Source organism: Pinus tabuliformis, chromosome 4_2 (genome assembly GCF_031772625.1).
Source record: "Pinus tabuliformis cultivar Carrire ecotype Pingquan chromosome 4_2, CPIR1, whole genome shotgun sequence".
NCBI classification, from domain to species: Eukaryota; Viridiplantae; Streptophyta; class Pinopsida; order Pinales; family Pinaceae; genus Pinus; species Pinus tabuliformis.
Genome location: NC_142304.1, coordinates 278,606,744 through 278,630,721, shown reverse-complemented (window position 1 = coordinate 278,630,721; position 23,978 = coordinate 278,606,744).

Sequence of the window (23,978 nt, the reverse complement as noted above, 5' to 3'; positions counted from 1 at the left end):
ATTAACCTCCTATCCTCTCATCCCTTGCTCCATGGAAACTAACTCCAAGTTTGGAATGCCATTCAATACCCTCATTTATGACAAAACCACCTCCATTTCCTATAAATTGAGCACTCATCATAGTGATCAATGGGCTAGAATCTAAAGTTTGTAAGGAAATTTTGTTGGTTTGAGAATTGAGTTCATGTAAAGCAATGTTATGCTGCTGGAATGGTGTGCTTTTGATGTGGCGAGGGTTGGATTGAAGCTAGAGGAGTGGAACAAGATTGAATTGTATTGGGTGATACTCTTCCTTCTACATTAATAAAGAGTTTATTCCTTTTCTCATATTATTGCTCATATATGTGATTATTATGTGTTTCAATGTCTTCGATTCCATTGTTTTATAATAGATAGATCATGTATGCTTTGATCTTTTCTTGTTTATGTTTCTCTCGATACAGGTACCTTTTGAGTGGATTTAGTTCAAGTGGGAGTGACAGGAGTGATTCAAAAGATACCAAGGAAGCGAAAGACTACAAGTAAGTTTCTTCATCTCATCTATCTTCTATAAGAAAATCTTAAACTACTTTCTTTCTGGTGTTCTAGGTGTAGTCACCCACCTAGGGAAAATGTGTTTATCCGTATATGAAAATTCCATATAGGAAATTGGTGATCATACTAGGGAACAACTTTCGTTCTTGGTGGCTTACTCTCATCATATTACACCCTAGTAGACTTTTCTTGAGTTTATTGATCTTATTTTAGTCTTTTGAAAGTGTTTTTAGTCAAAAATTGTGCTTGAATGTCTTTTGATTTGACTCTCTGGCACCAACGTAGTGTTGGTCTTGACACAGTGCGCAGTAGAGCAGCCCCTACCTTAGAGACAGTGCATTGTAGTGAATTGTCTCCCACTCTGGCTTGCGCTGATTCCTCTTAGGCTAAAAAACCTACCTTTAGCTTGATTTTTCCAAAGTTGCTTCTATTTTTGTTTGCCGAAATATCAATGATTCTTGTGGTTCTGAAATCAAGTTGTATTTCTCTTCCTAGCCCTACTTTGGCCTTGATTGTTTATTGTTTCTTAAAATATTTCTTTATCATTATTGATTCATTGTCAAAGTTAGCTTATAGTCATTTAATCTTTTCTGAAAAGGAAGTGTCATAAAGTCTTCATTTCTTTCGAAAAGGAACTGTCGTAAAGTTTTCGTTTCTTGCTAAAAGATTGATTGATTGTATGTGCATTTAGTTTCCTTTTTTTCATCTAAACATTAAGGGAATTGAAAAGAAAAACTTGCATTATGCATCTATAGGTTTGTGTGTGCTTGTAGGAATAGTATAGGGAAATTGCATTAGGTGTGTTTTTTTCTCTTTGTCAAAGATCTGATTGCTCTGTCCCCTACTAGCTATGGTTTTCATTGTTAATTGAATGAAAGAATGTTTCTCATGTTAGTTGCATTCTAGGAATTGCAAACATACATTGCATGGTGAACCTTGAAAGGAAAATTCCCTAGAAGATCAACTTAAAAGTTATCTCAATTAACCTAAAGGAGCATTATAACTTAACGAATAAAATTTATAGGTTCTAGGCTAGAGATGTGTTCTAGCATCGTAAAACATAACAGATGTCGTTAATTGTCTACGATACATTCCGAGTGTGGTACCTCATTCCACGTACGTAAGTATATCATACCTTGTCCATGTACCTTCGGGTATATAGGGTGGTGTTATAGTATGAAAAGTATAAAGGAATGCTCTCATTGTGTGGTTTTGCATTAGATAGCACTAACATGGATTGGGCCTCCACGTACTTTTGGGTATATATGGGATGACTACAATAGGTTTCTATCCATCCTTAGGTAATCAAGTCAGCCGCCTTGTACACTGTGATACACCGAACACAACATTTGGGAAGATTACCTGCATGTATGTTAAGTCCTTGGCTTCTCTGAGGCAGTATATTGGAGTTCACAGTTACCTGGTAATCCTTTTGCCTAGATTAGCCCTATTTTGTTTTATTATGTTATTTTGATTAAAATAAAATTAATTGACCACGAATAACATCCTCCACGCCTCTCTTTAGTTGATCATAGGTTGAGACATATGGAAACAACTCCGAAGTCCACCAATCAAGGAATTCCTTTTGATTGGAATCCTAGTCCTTTTCCACCTTTCGGAAATATTGGTGCTCCTTATATGGCTACATTGTCCCTTCTGGGACTTACCATCAGCTTGCCAGTATGGTTGTTCTCAACCTCCTTGGCCCCGCAACTGAATATTCCTACAACTGGACAAAATCAACCTCGAGTTGATCCTAGAGTTCACCCTTTGCCTTCTTCGTCGATTATTTCTTCCTCCCCTTCTTCCTCTTTGCCTGGTGAAAGTAGTGGCACTAGTAACTAGGTGGTTAAGAAGAAGAAGAAAGGGAAGAAGAAGAAGAAGAAGAAGAAGAAGAAGAAGAAGAATCAAATTCACCAGGGGGCCAACCAAAAAACCATTGTTTCGAATGAAACTTCTGATGAGAAACCCTCTAATAAGCCTCACAAACATTGATATCCTTGCAAAATTTGTACGGGAGACCATCTTCTTCGAAATTGTTCTGGTATTCCTCAGATCTTAGAAGAATGGTCTTCTCATTCACATCATCCTATGTCATCAACTTCTCAAGATCATGTTGGTGACACACCATCAACTAGTGGTAGTAAAGTTCATGGAAATAAGGGTAAAGTTAAGTTTCGTGTAAGTTACGTGAAGGGAATCACCCCATTCACCTTTGTCCCTATTTGGATGAAGCCAAAAAATTGGATAACTGTCCTGCTTCTCTGCAGTGACTTCCATCTAGTTACAGAAGAATCTCCCTTAATCCTTCACTAGTTGATGAATTGACTGACCTAAATCAACCATCGGTCAAACCCACTCTCTCTGAATGTGAATCCCATGAGTCTATACCTGACCAATCACAGGTCGAGGAAATAGTTGACCTGATTTCATTTTCAGTTAATCGTACCTTTCCCGTAGAGAGTGAGTATGATACCACTCAGGTTCTTTTCGTTTCTTCAAATTCCACTGAGCTTGGAGGTGTCCCTCCTATTCCATCAATACAGAGGGAAAATATTCTCGTTCTGGTAACTAAAGGGGGTAATTATCCCATTCTTACAGTACCACCTCCAAGTAGTCTGGTCACTTCCTTTGATTGCAATCGACTGGTAGGATGTCGTCTTCCTTCTTATGTGCCTTTCCATATCATGGTACAGGTCTATAATATGATTGTATCTGGAACTATTATAGATGAAGGTGCATCTGTGAGTATCTTTTCCTCCACTGCTTGGAAGGCACTCAACTCACCACCACTTGTGCTTGTTACCCAGAATCTATTGGTTTTTAACAGAGGAACTAGTTAACCATTAGGGATCCTTCCTCAATTGCCTATTACTTTGGGAGGAAAAATTGTTTATCTCAATGTGATGGTAGTCCCAGGCCCTTTAGATTATAATTTACTTCTTGGGCGCGACTATGTTTATGACATGGGAGCTATTGTTTCAACACTCTTTCGAGTGATGTGTTTCCCGCATGAAGGTAGAATTGTCACCATTGACCAACTTTCATTTCCCAATCCAAATATGGCTTCCAATCAACCATCTCCCTTAAATGGTCCTTTTGTCCCAATGGTATCTTCCCTGCCACGAGTCAATTATGTGGCAACCCATTCCATGCCTACATCAACTGACGATCAATTCCTTGATGTTGTGCATTATGTACTGGGGGCATTGGAACTAGATGTCTCTAATGGATTCTTTGCTACGTATCCCTTCCAGAGCATTGTTCTCCCATCTGATAAGAATCTCTTGGAAGTCATGACCTCTTATGGGTCGTGATTAAGGAATCGTGATGATAGTTCCTGTTCTTGTGTGAACCTCGTTAAAAAATGAAACAAAGGGTATGAGCATAGTTCCTTGTCTTGTGTCAAGCTCATTAAAAAATGAAACAAGGAATATGAGCATAGTTCCTTGTCTTGTGTTAAGCTTGTTAAAAAACGAAACAAGGAATCAAAGCATAGTTCCTTGTCTTGTGTCAAGCTCGTTAAAAAATGAAACAAGGAATCTGAGTCGAGTTCCTTGTCATGTGTCAAGCTCATTAAGAAATGAAACAAGGTCCCCTGGAGCAAAGTTCCAATTTGTGTCTTTGATTAGATCGCGTAAAATCCCAGTCAAGTTTCTCACTTGATCTCATAAATGAACCTTCATTCCATCCACCTAATAGCCACGAGTAGTCTACTTAGGTGAATGTAATGAAGCTTGGGGGCATGCACCTAGAATCGAGTCATCATGTTGGGGGCATGTAAACTGAATCCAGGCATAGTTTTTTCGTTTCAAGCTTGTGTAAGCATGAAACTGAACCCAAGCATAGTTCCCTATGGTTCAAGCTTGTGTAAAAATGAACCCATCTCCATTTCAACCCTTGTGATTTCCATTCTATCAGCCTCTTTCGTCAGATGAACCTTGATTTTTTCTCCTTCCATTGTCACTATCTGCTTCGCTGATCATACACTTTCACTTGGTTGTTTTACCCTTTTTGAGGAAAATTTGCAATGAGTGGTCTTATTAGACAGCCTCTCCACATAAATCAACATGTTTTGAGAATGTAAAAACATCACCAGAACCAGTTGCTATCCTAGACACCACTTGTTCCTCTAAGTGGAGTCCTCTTTAAGCTCTTTTTACACTCTCGAAATATGAAAAGATTGCCAAGCGCTTGTCCTTTTCAGCTCGTAAATGGATTGGAAACAACATCTACTCAGTATAATTTTAACCATTTTTCTGATTGAGATAGATTATTTATGAAAAAGGAATACGTTGATCGAACATGGTCAATAGGTTCTCTCTTGTATTATTTTACACTTTTTTGGACTTGAGAGATAAACTTACGAAAAATAACTTGTGGAGTTTTCTTTTTGTCCCTTTTCAAACTCTCTAAACATGAAAAGGACTGAGTTCTCATTGTCGTTAAACTCGTTAAAACATCAAATAGCGACAAACTTGTCCATCATGACAAGACTGAGTTTCACCTTCGCTAGACTCATTAAAACATCACATAGCGATGGATTCACCCAAAGGGTGGAATTATACTACAAGCATATGTTATCCTCCTCAAGCTTGTTAAAAAATAAAGAGGTACTGGTCAACAATGACTGGGGAAAATTGGAAAAGGGATAAATCACTTTATGGTAGCAAGTCACTCTTGAACATGACACTTTCAATTCATCTCTGTGATTATTTGGGTTGGGTTATCTGCTTGATGGTTATCATACCTATGGTCTATCACACCATCCATCACTTTGGTTTTGGGTCAATGCTGCCAATTCATTCAGTGTCGTTGACATGTTCAAGAGAAGTCATTCAGTAAAACTCATCCTTTGCAATACTCATAAACCTTAATTTTCATGACCGCCATTCCTGAACCTTGTGTCGTCAATCACATTTTGTCTCCAAAATCATTACACTCGTTTCGTGTCGTTGATGTGGGATACATCAAGAACCTCCTGCGATGAGTCACTTCTTGTCGACATTAACACATTATCCAAGAGGTTGACTTAGAAACACCCTTCCAGTACCTTGAGGTTTGCATACATTAATGGAAAGTTTCTCGCTTCCGGTGACAGGTTGACATCACTGGCTTTCGACCGAAAGACTTTGTATGGTGTTCAACATCAAAACATTTATTCACACCATGTAGAATGTACTGTAACACCTTCAGAATCATTATCATTATCGGTGATTTCTCTCGCGTTTGTTAATGACTTACATCATTAGCTGGTAATCATATGGTGTCTTCTCATGTTCGACTTCAGATCACATATGCACATGGTTAGACTCGTACTTGAGTGAACGATTGGACGAGATAGAAGACCCTAGATATAGTTTCATCCATGTGGGTTGCAATTTTAGGAGTGTACTAAATCATCTGTACAATGGCTTTACACGGATGGTCATCCTATCATAGGTCTATATCTGTGGAAAACTATCTATGTACATGTAATGAAAAGTTTATATGTTGAGTATGGGTATGCCTTCCCTCAACAATTCATGAAAAATCCAAAATGTCATGATGTTATGTATTGTAATCGATGTAGGTCACCATCCGCTTCAGTTCCTCTCCATCACATTGTAAAGCATATCACTCGACATTATCATTTTCGACTTCATGCTTTAGGGGGAAATTGTTACAGGTCTATTTGGGCACATCACTCCCGACATTCAGATCAATACTATTAGGTATCATAAAACCCTAATTCAATTTTTACATTCCCTAGACAAGTCAACTCATTGAATGCCTCCTTCTTTGAAAGTTTCCTGGCTTGAAGCCTTCCTAAAATGCCTCCTTGGGACACCAACGCAACCCAAGCCTTGAGACAATGTGTTGCAAAGCAAGCAGGTCCACTGTGGCCTACACTGCAGTGTACTTAGGCCCTCTTTGACCTATGCTGGGCGATATTGAGTGAAATTTGCATAGGGTTCTGGGAATATTCCATGATTCTAGATGATTCTAGAAGGATCCCAACTCTTATCTCCTCATATGAGCTTGAAATTGGATAGTCTAAGGATCCATTAACCTCCTATCCTTTCATCCCTTGCTCCATGGAAACTAACTCCAAGTTTGGAAGGCTATTCAATACCCTCATTTATGACAAAACCACCTCCATTTCCTATAAATTGAGCACTCATCATAGTGATCAAGGGGCTAGAATCTGAATTTTGTAAGGAAATTTTGTTGGTTTGAGAATTGAGTTCATGTGAAGCAATGTTATGCTGCTGGAATGGTGTGCTTTTGATGTGGAAAGGGTTGGATTGACACTGGAGGAGTGGCACAGGATCAAACTGTATTGGGCGATACTCTTCCTTCTACATTAATAAAGAGTTTATTCCTTTTCATATTATTGTTCATATCTGTGATGATTATGTGTTTCAATGTCTTCGATTCCATTGTTTTATAGTAGATAGATCATGTATGCTTTGATTGTTTCTTGTGTTTGTTTCCCTCGATACAGGTACCTATTGAGAGGATTTAGTTCAAGTGGGAGCGACAGGAGTGATTCAAAAGAGACCAAGGAAGTGAAAGACAACAAGTAAGTTCCTTCATCTCATCTATCTTCTATAAGAAAAGGTTAAACTACTTCCTTTCTGTTGTTCTAGGTGTAGTCATGCACCTAGGGAAAATGTGCTTATTCATAGATGCAAATTCAATATAACAATCGTAGACTAGGAGGTTTTGGATTTGATGTTGTCTCGTCATGAGTGACTGTAGGTACAGGTACACGAACAAACATGGCAAGATGACGAATGGGATGAATGAAGGGAGAACATGTAGAAGGATAGGTTCACCAATGAACGAACGAACGAACGAAGCATGCAAAGTAGACGAATGCGACGAACACACACCTTCGTGAATAGATGAGCCTACCAAGCCTTCTAGCATGAAAGCAAGGAACAACATGCTAAAACTTCATTAAGTGAACGAAGGATCATCGAAGACTCCTCGCACTTCGCCATATGGAGGTGAAGTTATGATACACCATGAAGACATCCATCACCTAGCAACACTGTAGGTTGACCAACACTCCAGCAGCAGCACAAATGTACCAGCACTGTCATGTGAATTCATGTTGAGTCATGTCACCCACATCTCCACTATGGGCTAGGTTGTCAATCAATGTGATGTAACGTGGAAGTCCAAGGGACCCACTTGTTGAACAAAGAGTCATGTAAGTCAAAAAGTCATGGAAGTGAAATGATCATGAGGGTAGTCGAACAACCACAAGGGCCAGTTTCACCCTTGGCTATAAATAGCCCCTCATTTGTACATGGAAGGGACTTTTTTCACCTCAACTCCTCCCACATAGCCAAGAGAGCTTGTAATATTTCTTTGAGGAGTAAGTAGTGGCTCCAACGCCTCACACTTGGGGTTAGTGATGTATGGTGTAACGATGTGTCTTGGATCTTTCGCTTAATTCAAAAGCCTGCTAATAGGCCAACACATTTTCACACATGTATTGTATGTTTTGTAAGACTGATCTTTAACACTTGTAATGCATGTTGCTTTAACTTGTGTTCTACATCTGAACTGCTTCATTTGTTGTAATGCATAATCTATTAATGGAAATGTGTTGTATATGTTGTTAACGTTGTCTCGCCTGTGTAGAATTCTCTCCCAGATATTAGACAAACCTTTCACATGAATCTTGTTGTAACAACTGTTGCACTCATTTAGACTGATCCGTTGAGTGTTGTACGTGTTATCTTACCTTGTATGTTGTGACTGTCGCATCTGTGTCGACTGCTCCTCCGAAAGATCTGCATGCCTTGTTGTGTTGTGTGTTCCTAGCAGTGTTGGAACTGCTCCCAATCAACCTGGAACTCACTTTCACCCTCTCTCCTTGCAATGAAAGAACCATTGACACAAGTACACTTACACTCACCAGGCACATGAAACTCGCTTCCGAAGACAAAGCAGACCACTCTCCTGTGCTGACAAGCAAGAGTTGAGGAAAATCTTTAAGATAATGGCAACCAAGCCATTGTACCGGATGGGACTCCTACACCAAACAATTTGAGGTCTGGTTGGGACTTCATATCGGGAAGATCCCCTGATGTTGGTGGGTCTAGCATCGTCAATATTTAAGCGCTAGAAGGAGGTCTAGAAGACAAGCTGAGTCATCACGTATGTTTTGAATCTCTACATATCTATCATGAATAACTATCGAGTTGCTCTTATGGAGTGTATGTCTTATGGAAATGATTTCATCATCTCGGAAAAGCTCTCGGATAACTTGTCTCATAAAACATTTGATGGTGGAGGCTACGTAGCCTTGGTTAGGCATGCAGTCAATGTTGTAGGCTCATGTGAAAGACATGGATTCTTTGAAGAATACATGAGTTACGCATTGTTCATCTACACGCTTCAAGGGCACCCCATGCACTGGTGTGCCACACTGCTGGAAAAATCTATTCATTCTCTTGCTCATCTAATGGCAAAGATAGACTGTGCTTTTAATCAATTTAACTATAAATCACTTGATCAAGAAATTATGAAATTAAAAAAAGCACTCGATGAATCCATTGATCCATTTTACACACACTTATGTTATCTTGCATACTGATCCCCTGAAGATCAAATTGATTGGGAATTTATTTATGGAATATTTGAGTATCTTATTCACATATCCGAACCTCTCTCAACACACTTTGGTGATGGATCTAAGAAATCACAGGCAGGCACAGTTTTTGTCACAAGTGACTGTCCGCCTTCACCTCATCAAAAAACTCCACCACTACAGAGTGATGTGGGAGATCATGCACACACCTCGGTTGAAATTTCACATCCTCCCACCCCACATGCTCTGGATATTTGTGCAGATTTGGCTTGCAAGCATGTTGGTTGTCACATGGACTCATTCCCTTGACCTCCATTCTCACGTCTTGTTGATCCTCTGGATTGTACTGTATTGTGTTTTCCCATTATGGAATCCTCACTTGCTGTGGACGAGGATCAACTTGTCGACAGAGTTGGTGTTATGCAACCAACTTGTGCCATCATTCATGATGAGTGTGTGCAGGAATTTAAATAAGAGCCCATGGTGAAGGATGACTCCCTTCCAGCCATGCCTCATCCACTTCATCCTGACATCCCTTCTGATTCCGCCACTGCTGATTTTCCTTGTGAAAACTCATTTCCGGATGCTTCTACTTATGATCATTCACAGGACACGTCGAATGTCAGTTTGTCATTACAGTGTGGAGAGGAAACTCTTCCTCGGAAAATCTGTCCAAGCTGTCATCTATCTTTCTTGAAAACATAGAGGATGAACATATTTTCTTTTCATCTACCCCTCCGCCCGATTCATCAAATCATGAGGATGTCGACAAACATCCTCGATTTTCTGATCTTGGTTGTCGTGATCTATTCATCTCCTCATTCAAGCAGGATGTTGATTCAATTGTTGTTAATCTGTCCAAGACACTGGTCTACAATGATCTATCTGTCAATGAAGTCAAAACCCCCTATGCTGTCGAGGCACTTCAACTCGAGATGATGGTTATGTCAGTGCTTCACTGTCCTAAGGTTGGCTTCACTTCCGGTTAGGAAATTGTTGAAACACTCAAGGCTCCTCATCACTCTCTACTTTGCATAGAAGATCAACCAAAAACCCAGATTTTGCTCCCTCCACTCAAGCACATAGCAAGCACACATGCACAACACAAGTGGTCTACCTTTCTAACATTTTCTTACTTGTCACAGTCAAGAGAATGCATACACTCAACATATACACACAATGTAGCATAGCATCATGGTAGCTCCACATAATGCATGTCATGCACTTTCACTCGTCTCTGTTTTGTGGTCGCTCGTAAACTTGGAGTGTGTTTGTCTTCACTATTATATCTTTCTTGTTTACTGGTTTGCATAGCTATCTTATTTGCGAACCATGCCTTCACCAACATGGGTCAACCAATGCGCTAGTTGCTGCATTTGAAGTATCACCTCGCATAAGATGGCCCATGCACCGTTAGCTTAGGATTAGAAGTAGTGTTTTCTTTTTCGCTTGTATTTGCTTTCTATTTTGCATGATTGTTTGCTTGCTAACTTGGTTGCTTTGCTTGCTTCTTGTTGTTTTCACTTTGTTTCTTTTCTTACTATTTTTGTTTATGTTTGTTTGTTTGCTTGATATATTAATATTTTTGTTTATGGAAATAAGTGCTGCCAACTACTACGTTCTAGCTTTTGAATAGAGTATGTGGCTGAAATTTGAGGAAAACTCGTGACACTGCATCACTTGGCCAGCCTTGTGTCTGCCTTCTCTGTGCTTGGTTGTAAACTATGGCCGATGAAGTCCTGATATAAAATACGAACTGTCTACAAGGGAAGTTTTGGTCCAATTGTGAATTTGTGTCCACACTAGGAAGCCCATGTCTGTAATTAGCCTTCTACTCTATGTGTTCAAGCTCATCCAACTAATAGAAATGGAGAAGAGGAAAATCTAAAGGATTAAACCTATGTCATAGGTCTTACTTGATTCTTTGTAGGAACAACCTCCTCTGCTCTCAATAAGTTAGGATCCCTCTTCCACCCAAAAAATAAATAAGTGCCTATGCACAGTCCTCTTGAAAAATACAAAGGCGAAAGAAGAGAAAGGCTTCCCGGGCAGAGAGGTGAAGCATGCAACTCCACCGGGGTACTGACCAGACTCGCTAGCAATGGAGAAATGTGTGTGTTCCTGTGTGACTCTGCCAGGCTCTTGTCCAGGACTGCTAGTAGTGAAGCAACACTAGAGATGAAAACTTATACTCTGAAAATCTTTAACTCGTGAGCTTAACTACCCTTCTCGAATTTGAAACACTGAGATCTAAGCTAAAATTTTGATTATGTTTGACCGTTGGCAGAGGGTGAACAATGTATGTCCATGGGGTAAGTGGGGAAGCTGAAGTAACCCGTAGAGTGATTCAATACTCCCCGAAAGACCAAGGCCCTATGCTAACAATGAACCGAAACAGAGAAGCTGGAGTTCTACCAGTGTGTCGCCAAGTGTTGTAGTGGCTACAACCACTCTCCAAAATTTTGGCTTGCACCAATTTTGGAACCTCCCTTGAGAGTTTCACTTGATGACTGCACACACGCAGGTTCACTCCGTGAGCTCGTGTGAGTCCTTGCATCTGCCTTTCTTGTTCATTTCATTCAAGTTTTTGCATGCTTGTGTCTAAGTCATGCTTGTGACCATGTTCTGTTTATGCTTGAAGTCTTCGCTTCGCATGTGCTTGTTTTGTTAGCTATGAAAGCATCTGTCACACTCACACACAGAGTCATGTTCACTATCATGCAAGTGTCATCTAGATCAATGAAAAGTCAATCAAGAGTGTCGTGCTTGTCACTTGCACTTCCGGTCAGTCATGTTGAACATGTGTGTCTAGATGGTTTGAGTCGTTTCGTCGTCGAGTCATGTGGGTGTGTGTTTGCATGATCACCTATGCATATTTCGATCATTCACACACTTAGTAATTTTTTTTGAAGTCCTGATGACCAGACTCCCCTCTGGCAGCTAGACCATCACCTCACCATCGACTCGATCGACTATCAACCAGAATAGTGCAGAAACACCAAGCTAGTCTTTTCAAGATGCGCTACCCGCAAGCAGTTCAATCAACTTCCATGTTGACCACCCAGACAGTCGGACTTGACAATCACCCCAGGACTGACTCCGTTCAAAAATTGTGCAGAGGCCACTCACCTTACTCGCTCAACCGACTAAGGAAATTGTGCAGACAAGCTGAATAGACACTAAGTGCCTGTCCTTGTCTCCTTCAAAAAATTGTGCAGTTGTCCTAGTCAGTCATTCGGATAGTCGACCAACTGCTCATCTAAGAAATGGCGCAGTTTTCATGAAAGGTCTTCTGTTGTCCAACAGTCTGCTCAGCTCAGAAATTGCTCAGAGATGATCAGCAGGTCAGCTTCCTAGCTTCAGTGTAATTTCCTTGCCAGAAGCTCCTAGCAACATACTTCCAGTTCCCTCCAAGAATTGCGCAGTTTCTGTTACCAGTGACTGAGCAACCAATTTCCAGTTCCCTTTGGGAATTACGCAGTTTTGGCTGCCAATGACCCCAACAGGAAACTACCATATCCCTCTGGGAATTGTGCAATTTTGGTTTGCTGGTTCCCTCTATGAATTGTGCAGTTTTGGCTTTCAGTGACCCGAGTAACCAACTGCAAGTTCCCTTTGGGAATTGCGCAGTTTTGGCTTCTAGTCTCCCTGGCAATTCCTCCAAAAAACTATGTAATTTCTACCTGCTGGCCCTTCATGCAACCTAGCCCATTCCTCTGGAAAATTGCACAAATTTGGTTGTCCAACCCCCGCTTCCCATTCGTTCGGAAAAATGCACAGAGCATGCCTACCTTGCCTTCCTGCAGCCCAGACTGTCCCTCCCAAAATTTGTGCAATTTTTCCTCCCAACCAAGCTAGACCTCGCAGGTAGTCACTGTTGACTCAGATTGCCCATCTCCATCACTCAGTGACTCTTGCGCAGTTTTCATCAGCAGTGCCCAAAGCCATCATCCCACTTCATAACCTTGCCGCCTCTCCTGGTCACTTTCATCTGAAATGATCATGTGCGATGGTAGACCAGGAGGTTTTGGATTTGATGTCGATTCATCATGAGTGACAACAGGTACATGTACAGAAACAAACATGGCAATATGACAAATGGGATGAACGAAGGGAGCACATGCAGAAGGAAATTTTCACCAATGAACGAATGAACGATGCATGCGAAGCAGACGAATGCGATGAACATGCACCTTCGCGAACATATGAGCCTGTCAAGCCTTCCAACATGCAAGCAAGGAACAACATGCTAAAGATTCATCAAGAGAACCAAGAACCATCATAGACTCCATAAAGACATCCATGCGAAGGTGAAGCTATGATACACCATAAAGACATCCATCACCCAGTAAACTGGAGCTTGACATGCACTCTAGTAGTAACACGAATGTACCAACACTTTCATGTCAAGTCGTCTTGAGTCATGTCATGAGTCATGTCGTCCACATCTCCACTATGGGCTAGGTTGTCAACCAATGTGATTTAACGTGGAAGTCAAAGAGACCCACTTGTTGAACAAAGATTCATGTAAGTCGAAAAGTCATGGAAGCCAAATGGTTAAGAGGGTAGTCGAACAATCACGAGGGTCAGTTTCACCCTTGGCTATAAATACCCCCTCATTTGTACATGGAAGGGACTTTTTTCACCTCAGCTCCTCCCACATAGCCAAGAGAGTCTGTAATATTTTTTTGAGGAGTAAGTAGTGGCTCCAACGCCCCGCACTCGGGGTTAGTGATGTATGGTGTAACAATGTGTCTTGGAACTTTCACTTAATTTAGAAGCCTCCTAATAGGCCATCATGTTTTCACACATGTATTGTATCTATTGTAAGACTAATCTTTAACACTTGTAATGCATGTTGCTTTAACCTGTGTTCTACATCTGAACTGCTTCTTTTGTTGTAATCCATAATCTATTAATGGAAATGTGTTGTATATGCTATTAACGTTGTCTTGCCTGTGTAGACTACTCTCCTAGACGTCAGATAAACCTTTCACTTGAAGCTTGTTGTAACAATCGTTGCCCTTGTTCGGACTGATTCATTGAGTGTTTTATGTGTTATCTGACCTTGTATCTTGTGACTGCTGCATCCGTGTGGACTGCTCCTCCTGAAGCTGTGTATGTCTTGTTGTGTTGTGTGTTACAAGCAGTGTTGGGGCTGCTCCTAATGGACCTGGAACTCACTTTCACCCTATCCCCTTATAGTGAAAGAACCATTAACAAAAGTACACTTACACTCACTAGGCACGCAAAAATCACTTTCGAAGACAAAGCATACCACTCTCCTGTGCTGACAAGTAAGAGTTGAGGCAAATCTTTAACATAATGGCAACTGGGCCATCGTACCAGATGGGAATCCTACACCAAACGGTGTGAGGTCTGTTGGCTAGTTGAATTGTTTATTGATTAACAATCAAGTACCACATTAAATTGTCAACCTGGGAAAGTCTTTTATTTCAAAGGCTACTGCGTACTGTATGTACTTTAACTCTAAAAGCATTAAAAAGTTGTAGTATACGTAATTCTCACGTTATGTGATAACAATGTACTGTAAAGATAAAATGAAAGCAGTTAAATTAAATCTGAAAAGAAAAGTGATGGATGCTCTGTTATCAGAGGATCAGGACCCTATCCTCCAAACAAGGATGTTCAGCACCTGCCCCTGTAACCAGATTGCTCATTCACACTGTAATTCTAATTCACCGGTGAAATATAGTTTCAAACGATTAACAAAACAGAGTGCCAGCAAAAAGGAAACTATCAGAGACAATGCTACAGAATCCAAAACAGAGTTCAAGCATAAAGAAATTACCAAAACACACTTACACACTTGACAGAAAAAGTGAATGGGTGAATCTTGTGAGGAAGGTGGGCCCAGTCCCTCTCACAAGATTCCCCAGAACGCAAATACCAAATTAAATGCTCAAAACAGTCTTCTATTCATCTGCCAAAAGATTAAATTGCAATGAGAGTTCAGACTTTTCTGTTTGTCTTCAAAAATTCCCCTTTTACAAAACTATTTTCTCCCCCTTCTCCAATGTAGATGTCTCCTCTTTATAGAGGAGACATCTATTACAATAGATTATCACAGTTCATTCAGTTAGATCTTCCTGTCAAAAATAAGAGTTACAGGATACTGTTACAATAATGTATTCTTTCTTGAGCTTCTTGCTGTTACACGGCTGGTAACTGAACTTTGACCGTCTCCTTGGGATTCTCGCTTATCCTTCGCCGTTTCCCCATGGTTGCTGATTAGTTAACCCGTGCTATTTCTGATATTTTAGCAACTGTGTTTTGCCCTTTTTAGACAGTCGCAGATCATACTGCATCAGCGCGGAATTCTGGTAATCTTCAGGTAGTTGCTGTTTGTTGTTTCCGGTTTGTTGCAAAATATCATTCCCCGCTTTAGATAGTTGTCGTTGCTGGATGTAGCAACTGCGTAGTTGCTGCTTCTGGTGTTGCAGCAACTGCGTAGTTGCTGTTTCTGGTGTTACAGCAACTGCGAATTGTAATTCCTGCAGACTTTAGACAGTTCCACGGTTACTTGGCACTTAGTCAGCTTTTCCAAAGATAATTATAAAGATAATCATGAACATGTAATGAACAATTAAACATATAGCTATGCGGAGAATTACTTCATACCTTGGGGTGAATAAGTCATCATGTAATCAAAGCTTACAACTATTGAACTGAAAAAGGATAATATTATGGCCAAAATGTAAGGTCAAAAATGGTCAATTTTGAATCCTAACATCCCCCCCAACTGAAGAGATTGCATGTCCTCATGCAATGCTTACTCTGAGTCTGAATCGGAGTACTGGGATGAACAGTGTAGATTACTGAGACAATAGTTATAGGAAGTGACATCAAACTTATCCCTGAATCCACAGACAGTCTGTATTTGCCTCCATGCTGCTGCTTCTTCCTTCTTGGATGATCCAAATTGGCCCCTATATTGTTCACCGGATAGCCATAAAAGTGGAAATTTAAACCTGTATCCAATCCAATTCTCAGCACAGTGTTGCATGCATCTGACATAGTAAGGAACCCTTGAGAGTGCTGCTTGTAAATTAGGTGGATTATAAGGGTGGTATTCCTGCCTCTCCTTGGGGCAGTTTTCCCAAAACAAATTATTTGCCTTGACAGCCAATGGTGCCTTAGTTCTCACATAGTGCTGACAATCTCTCAGGACTACTGCTTGTAGTTGCCTGACATGGTCCTTCATTTCAGGATCACTTATCATTCTCTGATGTTGTACAATGAAGGTGGCTGCGTTCTGGGGTTCAGCCCTAATCCACAGAAGGCAATTCTGTTCATTATGTTGAGCTGAGGTAAAAGCGTTCTGCCATGTGAGCTGGTTAGCTAAAAAGGAGATGAAAGCTCTCAGCTGTATGTCGCCAACCACAGGTAGCATATTCATGTTTCTTTCTTCGGTCATGGCTTGATTATGGAGATACAGTTCACATAACAAATTTTGATCATTTTTAGGTGCCTCTGCAAAGGTTTGCATAAACTGTTCTGATGTAACTACCTGATGAGGTCTACCTTCTTTGACAGCCTTTATCTGTAGGAATGTGAGTCTTTCCCTAAAAAATGTCGCATAATTGAAAGAGGGTTTCCTTGTGGCAAGCATTCTTTGGAATAATTCAAACATTTGGGACAATCTGGCTTTTAATTCTTTAATTTCCTTGTACTGAGCTCTGCACTGCTCAAGTGCTTCCCAGTTCTTATATGCATAGTTGAACCAGGTCCCCTTTTGCTGTTGGAATGCTTTGCCTTGTGACAGCTCATATTCTCTCCACCATTTTCCTTTTAGTTCTTGAAAACTGTCTGTTTCTGTGCATGCATCATTCACAGAGGAAAGTTCTGTTTGTGTAAAGGCATCAACAAGGGTAATCTGCTCTGTGATAATTGGAGTAGGCCGGGATGATTCAATGTCTTTCTTTCCATTTCTAGCTACTGTTTCCTCTTCATGTTTGATATTCTGTACTGATTCCTGTGTATCTGTTTCCTCTTCTTGTTCTGTGGCGATTTGGGTAGGCCGGGGTGAGTTCATATTTTCTTCTTCATTTCCTTCTGTAACCATTTCTTCCTTTTGGGTAGGCCGGGGTGAGTCCATATTTTCTTCTTCTTTTTCCTCTTTTTCCGTTTCTTCCTCTCGTTCCATGGCAGTTTGAATAGGGCTGGTTGAGTCCATGTTCTCTTCTTCGTTTTCTCCTGTAACCATTTCTTTCTTTTGGGTAGGCCGGGGTGACTTTTCCTCTTCTTTATTCTCTGTTACCTCCTGCATATTTTCTGGAGAAATTACTGGTTCTTGTGTGTCAGGAAGTTCTTCTGTTTGCTCTGGTGCAGTTTCTGGGGAGCTTACTGGTTCTTGTGTGTCAGTAAGTTCTTTTGTTTTCTCTGGTGCAGTTTCTAGGGAGCTTACTGGTTCTTGTGTGTCAGTAAGTTCTTATGTTTTCTCTGGTGCAATTTCTGGGGAGCTTACTGGTTCTTGTGTGTCAGTAAGTTCTTCTGTTTTCTCTGGTGCAGTTTCTGGAGAGCTTACTGGTTCTTGTGTGTCAGTAAGTTCTTCTGTTTTCTCTTGCACTGTTTCTGGAGGGCCTGTTGGTTCTTGTGTGACAACAGGTTCTTCTTTTTGTTCCTGCACCGTTTCTGGAGAACCTGTTGGTTCTTGTGTAACAACATGTTCTTCTTTTTGTTCCTGCACCGTTTCTGGAGAGCCTGTTGGTTCTTGTGTGACAACAGGTTCTTCTTTCTGAGCGGAGGGTTGTGGTGTTTCCATCTGTGTAGCAACAGGTTCTTTTGTTTCAACCCCAACAGCAGGGTCTTCATTCATTGGTTCTGCCACTATCTTGTATCCTGCTTGAGTATATATGTCACCACAACTGGTACACACATATTCATTATCCTTACTCCTCTCTGCTGCAGATGCTACTCATGCTAAAATATGCAGGCTAAATTCATTTTGATATGCTTCCTTGACCCTTATAATTTCCTCCTGGTAGTCCTGAATTTGCGCTTTTAAAAATTCAATTTCTTCCTGCAGAGCCGATATGGTGGGCTGAGCCTGTGGAGCAGCAGGTTCCCGTGGAGGCAGAGGTTGTGTTTCAACATCAATTTGATCCCTTATACCCTCTGCAGGTGGTTCTTGTGTGTCACCTGGGGTAGTGGCTATTTCTTGTGTTGCAGCTTCTTGGCCAATATTATCTTGGGTGTCGGCAGCTGGTTCTTGTGTGTTAGCTGCCTTAAAATATGATGTCACGAAACTGTGAACACTCTGCATCTCAGCCTCCGAGGGTGAGGGAGAGGAGTTTCGAGGGCTGGTGGGAGTGCGGGTTTTTAAGGTGATGGGTGGTGAACTGGGAGGGGTGTGGCTAGGAGATTCAGCTATTGCAGACGACCGGGTCCTTTGCTTGGGTAGAGAAGCAGGGAATTCAGGCTTTTTCCTTTTCAGACCGGCTTTCTTTAAGATAGGGACAGTGGTGGAAGTAGCAGCCACTTTAGCCGAAGCCCTAGTTCTTCTTCTTTTTGGTGGGGTTTCTATTTTCCTCTGCATTTTCCGTTTGAGCAAGGTAATAGGGATGTTATCCTCAGAGTCATCGGTAGAAATACCAAGTATGGGAATGGATGGATTGGTTCTATCAGGGGATGGGGTTGTTTCCGCGAGTATTTCTACTGCTGATTGTTCATTTTCAGCAGCTTGCGGGGGTGTTTGCTGGAGGACTTCTTTGGGAATTTGTTCTGGAATGTCGTCTGCTTGCTGAGGAATTTCTTCAGGTATTTGCTCAGGAACATTTTCTGTTTGCTCAGGAATATTTTCTGTTCGCTGGGGGATTTCTTCATCTTTCTGAGGTATTTCTTCATCTTGCTGAGGTATATCCTCAGCTTGGTGAATAATTTCCTCTTCTTGATGAGGGACTTCATGTTCTGGCTGGGGAATCTTTGCCTCTTGATGGGGATTAAAGGGGGGTGGAGGGTTATTTAAAGCGAGGCCTCTATTTATCAGCAATTGAGCTAAACGGTGGTGTTTCAAGGAAAGAAGCGGACGCTTTGCATTAACAGTATATCGTGACATATTTTTAAGACATCCCAATAAATAATATGACATGTTTATCAACTGACGATTTCTCAAATGATTCAACAAGATGAAATCGTGCTGGTAAATTACCTGGTACCGGCCTTCGCACGTCAGGTATTGCTTTACAAATTCAGCAACTTTCGGCCACGGTTGAGGCAATGACTGAAGTGCTACACCTCTGCCTTTCAGTTCCACCTGCTTGCCAGGTTGAAGAAAATCCTGCTGCACATTAAGGATCAAGTGCTTTCTACTGAACCACCGTATGCCATTAGCTGGTAGCCCAGTAACTTGGGCTATGACTTCCTCCGTGACTGGGATTTGAACTCCTTGAACAACAGAGAATCCTTCTGTTAAGTTGCATGCAAATTCAAGGACTTGCTGCTCATCGAAGTCTGGAAGTCTCCTGAAATAATCTATCCATACCGCTTGTAGAAAGATCTGATAAACTTCAGGATAGAGCTCAAGAAGTGCTGTTGTGCCAGGTTCATGTGTAATGAGATTTCCTCCCATAGCTGTTGTTCAGTGAATTTTCACAGTTCAAAGCCAAGTTTCCGAATTCAATTCAGAGTAAACCGTTGCAAATGGAAACATGCCGTGATAAGGTGACTTTTACATATTACCGGGAGAGTTAGGGGCGGCGGCAGTTGGCGTAGTATGTAATTATGAAAGCGCTTTGGTAATCCCCCCCCTTTCTATGCGTAAGTGATATGATTGGAAGTACAATTATTTGGTAGTCCTATCAGCTTCTCCGCATTAACTATTATTTAATGTCCATACATAATCATGCGTACCTTTATGTTTTACCTTTTTGGTTGCTGCGTCAAAAAGTCTTGTCTTATCTTTTGCTGGATCATAATGATTACCGCGGATCTAAGAGCATGAGAATACCGGCGATTTTTGATAGTAATGACGGGAAGTGATAGTGGAGTATCGTAATCATCACAAGAGGTGGCGTATTAAAAAAAATTCGTTCCTTGGGGCTGAAGTGGAGAGGTTGTTGTTTTTATAAATGAGGGAATTGCCAAAAAGGTATTACGGGATCGGAAAGTGGTGTTGCAGCAACAGGGCTTGGTGTTGCAGCAACTGGGAATAATGTTACATCATCGGGAAAAGATGTTGTAGTAACGTGAAAAGGTATTACAACGACGGGAGTTGGTGTTGCAGCAACGGGAATGGTGTTGCAGCAACAGAAGTTGGTGTTGCAGCAACGGGAGTACCAAGTCCGTCAAGTGACTCCTTTAAAGCTTTCCTTCTCAGCTATTTTCCACAGCTCCAATCTGCAAAATACTGAAATATAATATGGTAACCTTTGGCAGGGATTATTAGTAATTAAAAAGAATATCTATCTAAAAAATGCATAAATAAACAGAAATTTAAGTGCTTTGAGGAACAACAAGTTCCTCTGGAAAAGAATACTGTTTAATTGCCATGCAAGTGGCTTTAAAATCTTCTTTAGAAACAGGCCTCTGATATAAACGGAGTCGATAGCTGTTCACTAGTAATGGTGTTCTGCTTCCATCAATTGTTAAAAGTCTAACTGTCCCATTTGGAAAAACAACATCCACTTCATAAGGCCCTAACCACCTTGTTCTTAACTTACCTTGAAAATTCTCGAAACGAGAATCATAAAGTAGAGCCCAGTTACCTTTCTGGAACTGCTTTTGCTTGATGGTTCTGTCATGCCACTTGCTTCTTTGTTGCTGTATTATGGTTGTTTGGTGGATGGCATCCAGTCTTTTCTCGTCCAACTCTTGAAGTTGCTGTAACCTGGCTGTCTGTGCATCAGTCAAATCAAGGTTAACAGCTAAAGCAGTTCTTAAAGTTTTGATCTCAAACTCTACAGGGAAAATAGCGTTCTTTCCAAAAACTAATTCATAGGGTGAAAAGCCTGTAGTATTTCTCCAAGTAGTTCTATAGGCCCATAATGCCTCGGGCAACCTCTGAAACCAGTCCCTTCTATTCTCCTTTATTGTTTTTGTTAGGATGGCTTCTATGACTTTATTGGTGCTTTCTACCTGCCCATTTGCTTGGGGGTGATAGGGTGTAGTCATTTTGTGCTTGATATGATATTTCTGAAGTGTGTTTTTGAAGCCATGAGAGTTAAAAGGAGGTCCTCCATCTGTGACTAATTCTCTAGGCAGTCCAAATCTAACAAAGATTTCTTCAAATAAGAATGTTAGTACTGCTTCTTCATTAGCTCTAATGAGTGCCTTAGCTTCTACCCATTTAGTCATATAATCTGTGCATACTAATATGTACACTCTTTGATTGGATGGAGGATTAATGGGACCTATGAAGTCTAATGCCCATTTCTCAAAAGGTTCAAGAATTACCTGGGGATTGAGTGGCATCTCATCCCTGTGATTAGGCTGGCCCATTCTTTGACAGCTATCACAGGCCTTGACATATTTTCTAGCATCTTTGAAGAGTGATGGCCAATAATAACCCATTCTGAGTACCTTGTGTGCTGTTCTTTTATCTGCAAAATGTCCTCCATAAGGGCCATCATGACAAGCTTTTAGTACATCATAAATTTCATCTTCACCAATGCACCTTCGAATTTCCTGATCGATTCCTGTATGGAAAAGACACCCGCTTATCCAGCTGTACCTAGCACTTTGCTGAATGATCTTTCTTCTTTCCCTGTGTGATAGGTGTGATGGTAATTTTCCTACAACTAGATAATTGGCAATGTCTGCATACCAAGGTGAGTAAGCAGATACTGCAAATAAATATTCATCAGGAAAAGAATCATCTACTGGAACATTTTCATCAGTTTTTAATCGAGAAAGGAAATCAGCAACTACATTTTCTTTCCCTGGCCTATCTACAATTGTGATGTCAAATTCTTGTAATAATAACAACCATCTGGTGACTCGGGCATTTGTAACTGACTTATTCATCAAATATTTAATGGCCGAGTGATTAGTATGCACAAAAGTAGTGTAGCCAGTAATATAATGTCGAAATTTATTGACAGCATAAATAACTGCTAAAAATTCCTTCTCAGTAACTGTATAATTTAACTCAGCTGGTGTCATATTCTTACTAATAAAATAGATGGCATAGGGAAGATTATTTTCTTCCTGACCCAAGACAGCTCCAATTGCAGTGTCTGAGGCATCAGAGGATATATGAAAGGGTAATGCCCAATCAGGTCCTCTCAAAATGGGAGCTGTAGACAACTGATGTTTGAGTTCATTAAATGCTTTTTCACAATCATCAGTCCACTTAAATTCAGCATTCTTTGTTAATAACACAAATAGAGGAGAAGCTATTTTGGAAATATTCTTAATAAATCTTCTATAGTATCCAGCATGTCCTAAAAAGCTTCTTACATCAGTTTGTGTTTTAGGGATAGGGAGGGTCTGAATTACCTGTATTTTAGCTGGATCGACTTGGATTCCTAGGAATGAGACAAAGTGACCCAATACAATGCCTTGATTCATCATCATATGACACTTCTCAGTGCTTAAGGCAAGGTGTGCTTCTATACACTGCTTAAGTACTTTTTCAAGATTCTGCAGTGCATCCTCAAAAGTTACTCCATAAGGAGTAAAGTCATCCATAAATATTTCTAATGAATCATTTAGCATATCAGAAAAAATCCCTATCACTGCTCTTTGAAATGTTGCTGGAGCATTACATAGTCCAAATGGAAGTACCCTGTAAGCAAAGGTCCCCCATGGGCTAGTAAATGTGGTCTTGTCCTGGTCTTGGGGTGCAATCTTAATCTGATTATATCCACTAAACCCGTCCAAGAATGAAAAGAATTTCTTACCTGCCAAATTATCCAATACCTGATCAATGAATGGTAAAGGAAAATGGTCTTTCTAGGTGGCTTTATTTAGTGCTCTGTAATCCACGCATACTCTCCATTTACCATTTTTCTTGGGTACAATCACAAGTGGGGAAACCCACTCACTATCAGATATAGGATATATAAATCCTGCATTCAAGAGTTTTTGAAGTTCCTCCTTTACAATTTCCCTTAGATTGGGATTCATTCGCCGCTGGGGTTGACAGACTGGCCGGGATCCTTCTTTAATATAAATACGGTGAGTGCATAGCTCAGGGGAGATCCCTTTCATATCTGTATAGTCCCATGCAAATGCTTCTTTATTTTCCTGGAGTAACTTTATTAACTGTTGTTTTTCATTATCAGTTAAGTTAGGATTTATATTTAGTGTTTTTCCAGGCTCAATTTCTATTTCTGTACTTTTGGAGGGGGTGCCTACTGTTGTCTGAAATAAACTTTTATCTTTCAAGTCCTGCTGGGATTCAGATTCTAAGATTGCAGTGAAGTGATTATACATTTCTGGGCTAACCGAAGAAGGTTCAGAAATGAAGCTGCTGATTAGCTCATCTTCGGTAGAATCTTTGAAGGTTAAGGCTTGTCCGATAGTCAATATAGGTTGGGTTTCTTCATCCTCATAATCTACCCAAACAGAATTGTCATTATTAATCATGGGTGTAGCATGAGGATAGAGGGTAAGCTGTTTGGTTTCCTACCCATTAGAGATGGTCATTGATCCTGATCTACAGCTGATAAAAGCATCTGCTGTAGCTAGCCAAGGTCTTCCTAGAATCAGCGGATGACCCCCCAACTTTGTTTTAGTTTGTAACACCACAAAGTCAGCTGGGTAATTCCAGGATTCTACAGAAATTATTAAATCTTCAATGACCCCTTCCGGTTTAATTGTAGAGCGATCAACCAATTCTAGGATGGTTGGAGTTTCCCTAATAAAGTTTTTTAATTGAAGCAATTGTGTT